The sequence below is a fragment of the Gallus gallus genome, chromosome 24 (genome assembly GCF_016699485.2).
Source record: "Gallus gallus isolate bGalGal1 chromosome 24, bGalGal1.mat.broiler.GRCg7b, whole genome shotgun sequence".
Classification (NCBI taxonomy): Eukaryota; Metazoa; Chordata; class Aves; order Galliformes; family Phasianidae; genus Gallus; species Gallus gallus.
In genome coordinates, this window is record NC_052555.1 from 11,936 (window position 1) to 27,621 (window position 15,686).

The 15,686-nt window shown below is 44.9% G+C and overlaps 1 long non-coding RNA gene across 2 annotated transcripts; it reads right to left on the minus strand.

Moving 5' to 3' along the window:
- Nucleotides 1–1,791: 1,791 nt before the first annotated feature.
- LOC121107512 lies at nt 1,792–9,180 on the minus strand. 2 transcript variants are annotated; one of them, XR_005841723.1, is made up of 4 exons: nt 7,046–9,180; nt 6,610–6,761; nt 5,238–5,389; nt 1,792–3,954 (listed from the first exon to the last, which is right to left on the minus strand). It is a non-coding gene; the product is annotated as an uncharacterized LOC121107512 (long non-coding RNA). The 2 variants fall into 2 exon arrangements; XR_005841722.1 differs by having other exon boundaries at nt 1,792–5,389.
- Between the last annotated feature and the right edge of the window lie 6,506 nt (nt 9,181–15,686).

Sequence of the window (15,686 nt, forward strand, 5' to 3'; positions counted from 1 at the left end):
CTAACCCTAACCCTAACCCTAACCCTAACCCTAACCCTAACCCTAACCCTAACCCTAACCCTAACCCTAACCCTAACCCTAACCCTAACCCTAACCCTAACCCTAACCCTAACCCTAACCCTAACCCTAACCCTAACCCTAACCCTAACCCTAACCCTAACCCTAACCCTAACCCTAACCCTAACCCTAACCCTAACCCTAACCCTAACCCTAACCCTACCCTAACCCTAACCCTAACCCTAACCCTAACCCTAACCCTAACCCTAACCCTAACCCTAACCCTAACCCTAACCCTAACCCTAACCCTAACCCTAACCCTAACCCTAACCCTAACCCTAACCCTAACCCTAACCCTAACCCTAACCCTAACCCTAACCCTAACCCTAACCCTAACCCTAACCCTAACCCTAACCCTAACCCTAACCCTAACCCTAACCCTAACCCTAACCCTAACCCTAACCCTAACCCTAACCCTAACCCTAACCCTAACCCTAACCCTAACCCTAACCCTAACCCTAACCCTAACCCTAACCCTAACCCTAACCCTAACCCTAACCCTAACCCTAACCCTAACCCTAACCCTAACCCTAACCCTAACCCTAACCCTAACCCTAACCCTAACCCTAACCCTAACCCTAACCCTAACCCTAACCCTAACCCTAACCCTAACCCTAACCCTAACCCTAACCCTAACCCTAACCCTAACCCTAACCCTAACCCTAACCCTAACCCTAACCCTAACCCTAACCCTAACCCTAACCCTAACCCTAACCCTAACCCTAACCCTAACCCTAACCCTAACCCTAACCCTAACCCTAACCCTAACCCTAACCCTAACCCTAACCCTAACCCTAACCCTAACCCTAACCCTAACCCTAACCCTAACCCTAACCCTAACCCTAACCCTAACCCTAACCCTAACCCTAACCCTAACCCTAACCCTAACCCTAACCCTAACCCTAACCCTAACCCTAACCCTAACCCTAACCCTAACCCTAACCCTAACCCTAACCCTAACCCTAACCCTAACCCTAACCCTAACCCTAACCCTAACCCTAACCCTAACCCTAACCCTAACCCTAACCCTAACCCTAACCCTAACCCTACCCTAACCCTAACCCTAACCCTAACCCTAACCCTAACCCTAACCCTAACCCTAACCCTAACCCTAACCCTAACCCTAACCCTAACCCTAACCCTAACCCTAACCCTAACCCTAACCCTAACCCTAACCCTAACCCTAACCCTAACCCTAACCCTAACCCTAACCCTAACCCTAACCCTAACCCTAACCCTAACCCTAACCCTAACCCTAACCCTAATTGATGTCTAACCCTAATGTCTAACCCTAATGTCTAACCCTAATGTCTAACCCTAATGTCTAAGTCTAACCCTAATGTCTAACCCTAATGTCTAACCCTAATGTCTAACCCTAATGTCTAAGTCTAACCCTAACCCTAATGTCTAAGTCTAACCCTAACCCTAATGTCTAACCCTAACCCTAATGTCTAAGTCTAACCCTAATGTCTAAGTCTAACCCTAATGTCTAAGTCTAACCCTAACCCTAACCCTAATGTCTAAGTCTAACCCTAATGTCTAAGTCTAACCCTAATGTCTAAGTCTAACCCTAATGTCTAAGTCTAACCCTAATGTCTAAGTCTAACCCTAATGTCTAAGTCTAACCCTAATGTCTAAGTCTAACCCTAAGCCTTACCTGCACACCTACCTGTTGCACTTAGCTTCAAGTGGGATCTCCGTCCTGGTAATGATGAATCAAGGCACACCACTGAGTTAGATTGCACAAGTATTTGTTTATTACAGCACTGTTTCCTCAAGACATGACTCGTACAATTGTATGCACACTACAGCAATGCCTACATGTTGACAAACAAAACATGGATACACTGATTCCATACAATTCCAAGACACCGTTTACAGGCGCAGCACCCACGTACTCCATACAATTCCAAGACACTGTTTACAGGTGCAGCACCCGCGTACTCCATACAATTCCAAGACACTGTTTACAGGCACAGCACCCACGTACTCCATACAATTCCAAGACACTGTTTACAGGCGCAGCACCCGCGTACTCCATACAATTCCAAGACACCATTTACAGGCACAGCACCCGCGTACTCCATACATTTTAAGGCATGGTTTACATATGTGTTATATGTCAGACAAAGGTCACAAAGCCTCCACATCCCATAAATGACATTACATTTACACTAACATTCTGTACTGCAACCCACCTCAACAGCAGAGCAGATCTCAGCCCACCTGAAGTAAATGCAAGCCTCAGACTGGCTGGGAAGGAGCGCAAATGGGCTCCGATGGCCTCAGGCATTGGTTACAGGCTTGGGTTAGCCGTGCGGTACAAACAAACAAAGCAAAGCTAACCCAACCCTGTAAGCAAGGCAAAGTTAAAGCCAATTTGGCTGAGATCAATTGATTGCAAAGCTACAGCCAATTTGGTTGAGATCAATTGATTGCAAAGCTAAAGCCAATTTGGTTGAGATCAATTGATTGCAAAGCTACAGCCAATTTGGCCGAGATAAATTGACTGCACCTGCCAAAATCAGCGCAAGTCTCAGAAAGGCCACAAAGGGGCGCAAGTCTCAGACTGGCCGGGAAGGAGCGCAAATGGGCTCCGATGGCCTCAGGCGTTGGTTACGGGGTTGGGTTAGCCCTGCGGTACAAACAAACAAAGCAAAGCTAACCCAACCCCGTAAGCAAGGCAAAGCTAAAGCCAATTTGGCTGAGATCAATTCTTTGCATAGCTAAAGCCAATTTGGCAGAGATAAATTGACTGCACCTGCCAAAATCAGCAGAACTCTCAGAATGGCCGCAAAGGGGCGCAAGTCTCAGACTGGCCGGGAAGGAGCGCAAATGGGCTCCGATGGCCTCGGGCGTTGGTTACGGGGTTGGGTTAGCCCTGCGGTACAAACAAACAAAGCAAAGCTAACCCAACCCCGTAAGCAAGGCAAAGCTAAAGCCAATTTGGCTGAGATCAATTGTTTGCAAAGCTACAGCCAATTTGGCCGAGATAAATTGACTGCACCTGCCAAAATCAGCACAACTCTCAGAATGGCCGCAAAGGGGCGCAAGTCTCAGACTGGCCGGGAAGGAGCGCAAATGGGCTCCGATGGCCTCAGGCGTTGGTTACGGGGTTGGGTTAGCCCTGCGGTACAAACAAACAAAGCAAAGCTAACCCAACCCCGTAAGCAAGGCAAAGCTAAAGCCAATTTGGCTGAGATCAATTGATTGCAAAGCTAAAGCCAATTTGATTGAGATAAATTATTTGTAAAGCTAAAGCCAATTGCGTTGATGCAGAATGACTGCACCTGGCAAAATCAGTGTGACTCTCAGCATGGCCGTGAGTCTCAAACAGCCTGGATGGAGCGCAAATGGTCTCTGTCCAGCTACAGGATGCCGGTTATGGGATTAGGGTGAGTCACGCTAGCAAACTAGCTGGAACTAACTAGAACTAGCTGAACGGCCTGGCCTAAGGACTGCTGCTCAATCATGTTAAATGCAGCTGGTATGCCATCCTGAGTGCTCTTCAGGCCTGTTCTGTCCAATATCTTAATTGAAGACCTGCCTGACGGCATGGAGTGCACCCTTGGTAAGTTTGCTGAGGGCGTTGCAGATGGAAGTGTCGATTGACCTGGAAGTAGAAGGGCCCTAAGGAAGGATATGGGAAGGGTCAGATCGCCAGGCTGAGGCTGATGGAATGAACTACAATTAGACTGAGTGCTGCATCCCACACGTTGCCCGTGACAACCTTGGGCGGCAGTAGAGGAAAAGGAACGCTATGGAAAGGGAATGCACTGGGGAATATGGATAAAGGCTCCACTGAACTGAGCTGGTAGAGGCTATGGGAGGGCCTGGGAAGCTGATGGCATCCCAGGGGGAAGTTGCCAACCCTGAAAGTGTTGAAGACATCTTCACCTGTAATACGGAGACACAATTTGGAAAGAAATATTGGTAACTCTAGCAATGTCATGACACAAACAGCACTCTCCATAACCCACCCCCACAAACAGTGCAAGCAAAATAGCACCCCAAGAAAGAGCTTAAGATGAAGGTTACAATATTTAATAGGGAAGTTGTAGGGTTGTTAGAATTACACCAAAGGTTACAGATCAGGGTTTAGTGCTCAATTGAAGGGTAGGTTGAGGGTTAATTTGGACAGGTAGTAGAGCTATCTATACAGTCATGGTTAGAGTTAACACTGTGTTTGGAGTTCAGAGCTCATTAGGGTTGGGGTGAAGGTATTAGGGTTAGGTTTATTAGGGTTGTGCTCAAAGTGACTGTTATGGAAGGCCAAGGCAAAGGCAACAACACCCAAGGGAACACCAAAACAGAGGGCAAAGGCATAGGCAACATCAAAGGCAAAGGGAAAGCAAAGGTATGGAGAACACCAAAGAGAAGACCTCCTCAGAGGGCAGGCCCAAAGAGAGGGCCTCAGAGAACAACAAAACAGAGACCAAAGAGAACACCATGGCAAGGCCAAAATGGAGGGCGAGGTCCATGAGAACGCTGCAGGGAAGGCCGATGCAGGAGGCCAATGGCAATGGCCAAAAAGAATGCAGCACAGAAGGCCAAAACCAAAGGCCAAAGAGAACGCTGTAGGGAATGCCAAAACAAGAAGGCCAAGGGCAAAGGCCAAACAGAACGCAACAAGGAATGCCAAAACCAATGGCCAAGGAGATCGTCACAGAGAATGCCAGAACAGGAGGCTGAAAGGACCACGGCAAAGAAGGCCAAGGGCAAAGGTAAAAGACAACATGGAAGGGAATGCCAAAACTGAAGGCTAAAGAGAATGTGGCAAAGAAGGCCAAATGCAATGGTCAGGAGAACATAGCATGGGTGGCAAAAACCTAAGGCCAAATACAACACAGCATGGAACACCAAAAGTGATAGCCAAAGAGAACACTGCAGGGAATGCCAAAACTGGAGGCCGAAGAGAATGCCACAAAGAAGGCCAAGGGCAATGGCCAAGAGAACATGACATGGAATGCAAAAACAGGAGGGCAAGAGAATGCAGTAGGGAACGCCAAGGGCAAAGGGAAGGAGAACACCACCGTGAAAGGCCAGAGCCAAGGAGAACGTGCAACGAATAGGACAGGCAGCCTTCGGGGCACCCTGAAGCGCAGAAAGGAGCTCTGAGAACCCTACCTTGTGTCTCACTCAGTAAGGGGTAAACACCGGTGGGTATGCATTGCCCTTACCTGCTGGGCAGGCAATTACCAGTCAGCAAAGTGGGGTTCCAGGGCATCCCAGGAAATGCAGCTTTCGGTTCCTTGCTGTTCCCGTGAAGACCCGCACGTCTCTCAGTGCAGTCGTTACAGCAATCGGGAGCGCTGCAGCTCTCTGCTGCCACCTGTTGGACACAATGCGGTAATGAAGGCGTTGCCCCGCATATGTACGGCTGCACCCTGTGTGCATTGCTCTATAGGATGTCACAAGGGAGTGTTAGGAATATAACGAATGCTATGCGTAGGTTTGAAGTTACAATTAGCTTAACAATTGTTTTCCACACTATGATTAGGATTAAGGGTACTGTGACAGAAAACAAGCGGCATTATTTTTATTGCAGCATTTAGGTTAAGAGACGTTTTTAATATTGGGTTAATAGTTAGGTTTACATATACACGGTGGGTTAACATAATTATCATTAGAGCTCACATTAAGCTATGAGTTCAGGTCAAGATTAACATTCACGCTGCCTCCCAGCCAATCCCAGAGAGCCAAAGAAAAAAGCCAAGCAGAACTCCCACTGAGAGCCAAGGTAAAGGCAAAGCAAACAGCCAAGGCGAAGGGAAGGGCAAAAGCAAGGAGAGCACCCAACGGAAAGCCAACGTGAGGGCAAGGAGACAGCAGCAGGAAAGGCCAAGGGCAAAGGCCAAGAGAACACAGCAAAAAACGCCAAAACAGAAGGCCAAGGGAACATGGCATGGAATGCTCAGGTCAGGGCAAGGACTAAGAGAACATGGCACGAAGTGCCAGAACAGGAGGCCAAAGAGAACACGGCAAAGAAGGCCAAGGCAGAAGGCTGAGAGAACGGGGCTGGGAACACCAGAACATGATGCCAAAGATAACACTGCAGGAAACGCCAAAACTGAATGCTGAAGAGAACGTGGCAGAATAAAATGAAGTCCAATAGCCAAGAGAACGTGGCATGGAACGCAAAAACAGGAGGGCAAGGGAATGCCTAGGTAAGGGCCAAGAGAACGTGGAAGGAAATGCCAAGGAAATGGCCAAGAGAACACGACAAGATACGCCAAAACAGAAGGGCAAGAGAGCACTGCAGGGAACGCCAAAACTGAAAGCTGAAGTGAATGTGGCCAAGAAAGCCAAGGGCAATGGCCAAGAGAACATGACATGGAATGCAAAAACAGGAGGGCAAGAGAATGCAGTAGGGAACGCCAAGGGCAAAGGGAAGGAGAACACCACCGTGAAAGGCCAGAGCCAAGGAGAACGTGCAACGAATAGGACAGGCAGCCTTCGGGGCACCCTGAAGCGCAGAAAGGAGCTCTGAGAACCCTACCTTGTGTCTCACTCAGTAAGGGGTAAACACCGGTGGGTATGCATTGCCCTTACCTGCTGGGCAGGCAATTACCAGTCAGCAAAGTGGGGTTCCAGGGCATCCCAGGAAATGCAGCTTTCGGTTCCTTGCTGTTCCCGTGAAGACCCGCACTTCTCTCCGTGCAGTCGTTACAGCACTCGGAAGCGCTGCAGCTCTCTGCTGCCACCTGTTGGACACAATGCGGTAATGAAGGCGTTGCCCCACATATGTAGAGTTGCACCCTGTGTGCATTGTTCTACGGATGATGCAAAGGAGTATTAGACATATAATTAATGCTGTTTATAAGTTACTTAATGGGGGTCAGGGGATGGGAGGAAAAGGTGTGGGGGTTTGGGTACCATACAGATTAGGAAACAAATAGCATCTCCTGACAACTAGTATGAGATATCTGGAGATCCTGAGTGCAGTCATCCAGAAGAGGACAACCCTTTCTTTTTTAAGAACACAAACCCAGATCTGCTGGTGAAACAGAAATGACCGTAAGACCCTGGTGTAGTCAGCATAGTCGTGAAGTTCCATTAGCTGCTCCACAGGCCTCACACCACCAATTAGAGGAGTCCCAACAATCCTTAAACCCCATCGAGCTGCAAATCAAGATCAGAAGAGAGAACATAATTTAAAACATGATAATGATGCCCAGAATGCCCTTAAACAGCTCTGCGTGGGTGCAATTAACACATGGCACTGTGAATTACAGCCATAAGATGGGATGATGGGGGAGAAGACAAACCACATTTGGAGCCGAGGTTGGAGATTACGACGTGAGAACCATGAAAGAGGGAACAGCAGCTCAACCAGAAAGAAATGGGCTTAAAAAGGGCTGCAAACAGGACCTGCAGAATGCAGAACCCCTGAACGGAATAGGGCATTAACTGTCACCATGCCTAGAATTGCAGCACTCAGGCAGCCAGTCAGCATCATTATGGCTCATTGAAGCAATCCAGAAGCAAGGGAACTGTGAAAGGAAGGAATGGATGTCAGTCCTTCCATCAGCAGCTCAGAGAACAGGAGACAATCCCTTCATCTCCCTTAGGACAAGACTGAAGGCACCATAAGGACACACACAGCAGATACAGCTGCTCTAATCCAGCTGAGGATCTCCCCAAAAAGACAGAGCTCACAGCTCTACAATAAAGCAGGAATCCCTCACCCCATTTAAGGGCTTCCCCCCACACCCCGAAAGGAAGCAGCCTCCAAATTCAGATACGGCCCTGAGAGCTACCAGTTCTTACATGGGGTCAAGAACCCCTCAAAAGGGGAGCTCAGAGCCCTGAAATTCAAAAAAAAACTACTTACCTCATCCCAAGGACCAATACTCACTCACTCCCTCAAAGAAGCAGTTTCCAGATACAGAAGGCTGCCAGCCCCAAAATTCAACTATGAACCCCCAGCAAAAGAGCAGATCACAGCCCTCCAAAACAGAAGGACTCACACCCACAACCACAAGGAAGCACACCCAGACTCAGATGCTGCCCCTTAGCTTCCCAGACCTTAAATGGGGTCAGGGAGGGGAGGAGCCCGTATCAGCCCCACCCCACAGCCAAATTGCCATCAGCTGTGCTCGCAGGGCTGCACCTCCCCAGGTGAATGGGAGATGCTGAGTCACGGCCTGAACCACTGATTGAACAGCTGAGGCAGAAATGAGTCAGCTATGAAAGCACAGGTGGAAGCAATCCAATCCTAAAATGGAAGGTGGAGCCTGGCTGCAGCTCTCCAAGATAGCATTTAAAAGCTGACTGCCCCCCAGGAGAGGTAAATGGAGGATTCCCTAAGAGAAAACACGTGATTTTTTGCTTATATGGGGGATTCTCGAAGAGAAAACGTGTGATTTTCGGGTAAGATGGTGGACTCTCTAAGAGAAAATGCGTGATTTTCGGGTTAAATAGTGAATTCTCAAAAAGAAAATGCGTGATTTCCGTGTTAAATGCGGGATTTCTGAATAGAGAACACATGATTTTCGGGTTAAATGGGGGATTTTAGTAGAGAAAATGTGTGATTTTCGCATAAATGTAGGATTATCGAAGAGAAGGCACGTGATTTTCGCTTAAATGGGGGATTCTTGAAGAGAAAACACATGATTTTCGGGTTAAAAGGGGGATTCTTGAAGAGAAAGCACGTGATTTTTGCTTAAATGCGAGATTTTAGAATAGAAAACATGTGATTTTCGCTTAAATGGGGGGTTTGCGAAGAGAAACACTGTGATTTTCGCTTAAATGGAGGATTCTCGAATAGAAAACGTGTGATTTTCGCATAAATGGAAGATTTTCGAGGAGTAAATGCATGATTTGCGGGTTAAATGTGGGATTTCCAAAGAGAAAACGTGTGATTTTCGGGTTAAATGGTGGATTTCTGAAGAGAAAACGCGTGATTTTCGGCTTCAATGGGGGATTCCCGAAGACGAAACGAATGATTTTCGCTTAAATGGGGGATTCTCGAAGAGAAAACACCTGATTTTCAGGTAAAATCGGAGATGCTTAAAGAGAAAACGCGTAATTTTCGGGTTAAATGGGGGGTTCTCGAAGAGAAAGCACGTAATTTTCGTTTAAATGGGGGATTCTAAAAGAAAAATCGGGTGATTTTCGGGTTTATTGGAGGATTCTCGAAGAGAAAACGTGAGATTTCCGGGTTAAATGGGGGGTTCTCAAGGAGAAAACGCATGATTTTCGCTTAAATGGGGGATTCTCGAAGAGAAAACGCATGGTTTTCGAGATAAATGGGGGATTTCCGAATAGCAGACACATGATTTTTGGGTAAAATGGGGGATTCTCAAAGAGAAAACACGTGATTGTCACATAAATGGGGGATTCTCGAAGAGAAAGCACGCGATTTTCGCTAAAATGGGCGATTTCCGAAGAGAAAACGCATGATTTTCGTGTTAAATCGGGGATTCTCAAAAAGAAAACGCGTGATTTTCGGTTAAATCGTGGATTCTCGAAGAGAAACGCTTGATTTTCGGGTTAAATGGCGGATTTCCAAAGAGAAAACGTGTCATTTTTGATTTAAATGACGGATTTTAAAAGAGAAAACGCGTGATTTTCGGTTAAATGGGGGATTCCCAAAGAGAAAACGCGTGACTTGCGGGTTAAATTTGAGATTCTCGAAGAGAAAACGTGTGATATTTGGGTTAGATGGAAGATTTCCGAAGACAAAATGCGTGATTTTCGCCTAAATGGGGGATTCTCAAAGAGAAAACACGTGATTTTCGGGTTAACTGGGGGATTTCTGAAGAGAAAATGCGTGATTTTCAAGTAAAATCGGAGATTCTCAAAGAGAAAACGTGTGATTTTTGGGTTAAATGGAGGATTCTTGAAAAGAAAGCGCGTGATTTTCACTTATATGTGAGCTTCTCAAAGAGAAAACGCGTGATTTTTGGGTTAAATGGGGGATTTTAGAATAGAAAACGTGTGATATTTGTGTTAAATCGGGGATTCTCGAAAAGAAACCACCAGATTTTCGCTTAAATGGGGGATTTGCGAAGAGAAAATGCATGATTTTCGCTTAAATGGGGGATTTGCGAAGAGAAAACGTGTTATTTTTGGGTTAAATGGGGGATTCTCGAAGAGAAACCACCTGATTTTCACATAAATGAAGGATTTGCGAAGAGGAAGCGCGGGATTTTCGCTTAAATGGGTATTCTCGGAGAGAAAATGCGTGATTTTTGGGTTAAATGGGGGATTCTCAAAGAGAAACCACCTGTTTTTCACTTAAATGTGGGATTTGCAAAGAGGAAGCGAGTGATTTTCGCTAAAATAAGGGATTCTTGAAGAGAAAATGCGTGACTTGCGGGTTAAGTGGGGGATTCCTGAAGAAAAAAATGCGTGATTTTCGCTTAAATGGGGGATTCTCGAAGAGAAAACGCGTGATTTTCGCTAATTTGGGGGATTTGCGAAGAGAAAACGCGTGATTTGGAAGTTAAATGGGGGATTATCAAAGAGAAATGGCATGATTTTCGCTTAAATGGGGGATTCTCAAAGAGAAAACACGTGATTTTCGCTTAAATGGGGGATTTCCGAAGAGAAAACACGTGATTTTCGGGTTAAATGGGGAATTTCCGAATTGAAAACGCGTGATTTTCGCTTAAATGGGGGATTTGCGAAGAAAACGCGTGATTTTCGCTTAAACGCGGGATTCTCGAAGAGAAACCACCTGATTTTCGCATAAATGAAGAATTTGCGAAGAGGAAGCGGGTGATTTTTGCTTAAACAGGGGATTCTCGAAGAGAAAATGTGTGATTTTCGGCTTCAATGTAGGATTTCCGAAGAGAAAACGCGTGTTTTTTGGGTTAAATGGGGAAGTTCCGAATAGAAAACGCGTGATTTTCAAGTTAAATGGGTGATTATCAAAGAGAAAACGCATGATTTTCTCTTAAATGGGGGATTCTCGAAGAGCAAATGTGTGATTTTCGGGTTAAATGGGGGATTCTCGAAGAGCAAACGCGTGATTTTCGGGTTAAATGGGGGATTCTCAAAGAGAAAACGCGTGATTTTCGCTTAAATGGGGGATTCTCGAAGAGAAAACGCGTGATTTTCGGGTTAAAAGGGGGATTTCCGAAGAGAAAACGTGTGATTTTCGGGATAAATGGCAGATTTCCGAAGAGAAAACGCGTGATTTTCGGGTTAAGTGGGGGATTCTCGGAGAGCAAACGCGTGATTTTTCACTTAAATGGGGGATTCTCGAAGAGAAAACGCGTGATTTTCGGGATAAGTGGGGGATTCTCAAAGAAAAAACGGATGATTTTTTCTTAAATGGCAAATTTCAAAATATAAGCCGCGTGATTTTCAAGTTAAATGGGTGATTATCAAAGAGAAAACGCATGATTTTCTCTTAAATGGGGGATTCTCGAAGAGCAAATGTGTGATTTTCGGGTTAAATGGGGGATTCTCGAAGAGAAAATGCGTGATTTTCCGGTTAAGTGGGGGATTCTCGAAGAGAAAACGCGTGATTTTTGGTTTAAATGGGGGATTCTCAAAGAGAAAACGCGTGATTTTCAGGTTAAATGGGGGATTCTCAAAGAGAAACCACCTGATTTTCGCATAAATGAAGGATTTGCGAAGAGGAAGCGCGGGATTTTTGATTAAATGGGGGATTCTCGGAGAGAAAACGCGTGATTTTCACTTAAATGGGGGATTCTCGAAGAGAAAACGCGTGATTTTCGGGTTAAACGAGGGATTCTCGTTGAAAAAAACGCGTGATTTTCAGTTAAAAGGCGGATTCTCGAAGAGAAAACGCGTGATTTGCAAGTTAAATGGGTGATTATCAAAGAGAAAACGCGTGTTTTTTGGTTTAAATGGGGGATTTCCGAAGAGAAAACGTGTGATTTTCGGGTTAAATGGCAGATTTCCGAAGAGAAAACGCGTGATTTTCGGGTTAAATGGGGGATTCTCAAAGTGAAAACGCGTGATTTTCGGGTTAAATGAGGGATTCTCGAAGAGAAAACGTGTGATTTTCGCTTAAATGAAGGATTTGCGAAGAGGAAGCGCGTGATTTTCCGGTTAAATGGGGGATTCTCGAAGAGAAAACGCGTGATTTTCAGGTTAAGTGGGGGATTCTCGGAGAGAAAACGCGTGATTTTTCACTTAAATGGGGGATTCTCGAAGAGAAAACGCGTGATTTTCGGGATAAGTGGGGGATTCTCAAAGAAAAAACGGGTGATTTTTTCTTAAATGGCAAATTTCAAAATATAAGCCGCATGATTTTCAAGTTAAATGGGTGATTATCAAAGAGAAAATGCGTGATTTTGGGGTTAAATGGGGGATTCTCGAAGAGAAAATGCGTGATTTTCACTTAAATGGGGGATTCTCGAAGAGACAACGCGTGATTTTCGGGTTAAGTGGGGGATTTCTGAAGAGAAAATGCGTGATTGTCAGGTAAAATCGGAGATTGTCAAAGAGACAACGCGTGATTTTCGGGTTAAATGGAGGATTCTTGAAAAGAAAGCACTTGATTTTCGCTTAAATGTGAGCTTCTCAAAAAGAAATCGCGTGATTTTCGGGTTAAAAGGGGGATTTCCGAAGAGAAACCGTGTGATTTTAGGGATAAATGGCGGTTTCTCAAAGAGAAAATGTGTGATATTTGTGTTAAATGGGGTATTCTCGAAGAGAAAACGCGTTATTTTCGAGTTAAATGGGGGATTTTCGAAGAGAAACCACCTGATTTTCGCTTAAATGGGAGATGTCCGAATTGAAAACGCGTGATTTTCGGGTTAAATGGGGGATTCTCGAAGAGAAACCGCGTGATTTTCGCATAAATGAAGGATTTGCGAAGAGGAAGCGGGTGATTTTTGCTTAAACAGGGGATTCTCGAAGAGAAAATGTGTGATTTTCGGCTTCAATGTAGGATTTCCGAAGAGAAAACGCGTGTTTTTTGGGTTAAATGGGGAAGTTCCGAATAGAAAACGCGTGATTTTCAAGTTAAATGGGTGATTATCAAAGAGAAAACGCATGATTTTCTCTTAAATGGGGGATTCTCGAAGAGCAAATGTGTGATTTTCGGGTTAAATGGGGGATTCTCGAAGAGCAAACGCGTGATTTTCGGGTTAAATGGGGGATTCTCGAAGAGAAAACGCGTGATTTTCGCTTAAATGGGGGATTCTCGAAGAGAAAACGCGTGATTTTCGGGTTAAAAGGGGGATTTCCGAAGAGAAAACGTGTGATTTTCGGGATAAATGGCAGATTTCCGAAGAGAAAACGCGTGATTTTCGGGTTAAAAGGGGGATTCTCGAAGAGAAAATGCGTGATTTTCGGGTTAAATGAGGGATTCTCGAAGAGAAAGCGCGTGATTTTCAGGTTAAGTGGGGGATTCTCGGAGAGCAAACGCGTGATTTTTCACTTAAATGGGGGATTCTCGAAGAGAAAACGCGTGATTTTCGGGATAAGTGGGGGATTCTCAAAGAAAAAACGGATGATTTTTTCTTAAATGGCAAATTTCAAAATATAAGCCGCGTGATTTTCAAGTTAAATGGGTGATTATCAAAGAGAAAACGCATGATTTTCTCTTAAATGGGGGATTCTCGAAGAGCAAATGTGTGCTTTTCGGGTTAAATGGGGGATTCTCGAAGAGAAAATGCGTGATTTTCCAGTTAAGTGGGGGATTCTCGAAGAGAAAACGCGTGATTTTTGGTTTAAATGGGGGATTCTCGAAGAGAAAACGCGTGATTTTCAGGTTAAATGGGGGATTCTCAAAGAGAAACCACCTGATTTTCGCATAAATGAAGGATTTGCGAAGAGGAAGCGCGGGATTTTTGATTAAATGGGGGATTCTCGGAGAGAAAACGCGTGATTTTCACTTAAATGGGGGATTCTCGAAGAGAAAACGCGTGATTTTCGGGTTAAACGAGGGATTCTCGTTGAAAAAAACGCGTGATTTTCAGTTAAAAGGCGGATTCTCGAAGAGAAAACGCGTGATTTGCAAGTTAAATGGGTGATTATCAAAGAGAAAACGCGTGTTTTTTGGTTTAAATGGGGGATTTCCGAAGAGAAAACGTGTGATTTTCGGGTTAAATGGCAGATTTCCGAAGAGAAAACGCGTGATTTTCGGGTTAAATGGGGGATTCTCAAAGTGAAAACGCGTGATTTTCGGGTTAAATGAGGGATTCTCGAAGAGAAAACGTGTGATTTTCGCTTAAATGAAGGATTTGCGAAGAGGAAGCGCGTGATTTTCCGGTTAAATGGGGGATTCTCGAAGAGAAAACGCGTGATTTTCAGGTTAAGTGGGGGATTCTCGGAGAGAAAACGCGTGATTTTTCACTTAAATGGGGGATTCTCGAAGAGAAAACGCGTGATTTTCGGGATAAGTGGGGGATTCTCAAAGAAAAAACGGGTGATTTTTTCTTAAATGGCAAATTTCAAAATATAAGCCGCATGATTTTCAAGTTAAATGGGTGATTATCAAAGAGAAAATGCGTGATTTTGGGGTTAAATGGGGGATTCTCGAAGAGAAAATGCGTGATTTTCACTTAAATGGGGGATTCTCGAAGAGACAACGCGTGATTTTCGGGTTAAGTGGGGGATTTCTGAAGAGAAAATGCGTGATTGTCAGGTAAAATCGGAGATTGTCAAAGAGACAACGCGTGATTTTCGGGTTAAATGGAGGATTCTTGAAAAGAAAGCACTTGATTTTCGCTTAAATGTGAGCTTCTCAAAAAGAAATCGCGTGATTTTCGGGTTAAAAGGGGGATTTCCGAAGAGAAACCGTGTGATTTTAGGGATAAATGGCGGTTTCTCAAAGAGAAAATGTGTGATATTTGTGTTAAATGGGGTATTCTCGAAGAGAAAACGCGTTATTTTCGAGTTAAATGGGGGATTTTCGAAGAGAAACCACCTGATTTTCGCTTAAATGGGAGATGTCCGAATTGAAAACGCGTGATTTTCGCTTAAATGGGGGATTTGCGAAGAAAACGCGTGATTTTCGCTTAAACGCGGGATTCTCGAAGAGAAACCACCTGATTTTCGCATAAATGAAGGATTTGCGAAGAGGAAGCGGGTGATTTTTGCTTAAACAGGGGATTCTCGAAGAGAAAATGTGTGATTTTCGCATAAATGAAGGATTTGCGAAGAGGAAGCGGGTGATTTTTGCTTAAACAGGGGATTCTCGAAGAGAAAATGTGTGATTTTCGGCTTCAATGTAGGATTTCCGAAGAGAAAACGCGTGTTTTTTGGGTTAAATGGGGAAGTTCCGAATAGAAAACGCGTGATTTTCAAGTTAAATGGGTGATTATCAAAGAGAAAACGCATGATTTTCTCTTAAATGGGGGATTCTCGAAGAGCAAATGTGTGATTTTCGGGTTAAATGGGGGATTCTCGAAGAGCAAACGCGTGATTTTCGGGTTAAATGGGGGATTCTCGAAGAGAAAACGCGTGATTTTCGCTTAAATGGGGGATTCTCGAAGAGAAAACGCGTGATTTTCGGGTTAAAAGGGGGATTTCCGAAGAGAAAACGTGTGATTTTCGGGATAAATGGCAGATTTCCGAAGAGAAAACGCGTGATTTTCGGGTTAAAAGGGGGATTCTCGAAGAGAAAATGCGTGATTTTCGGGTTAAATGAGGGATTCTCGAAGAGAAAGCGCGTGATTTTCAGGTTAAGTGGGGGATTC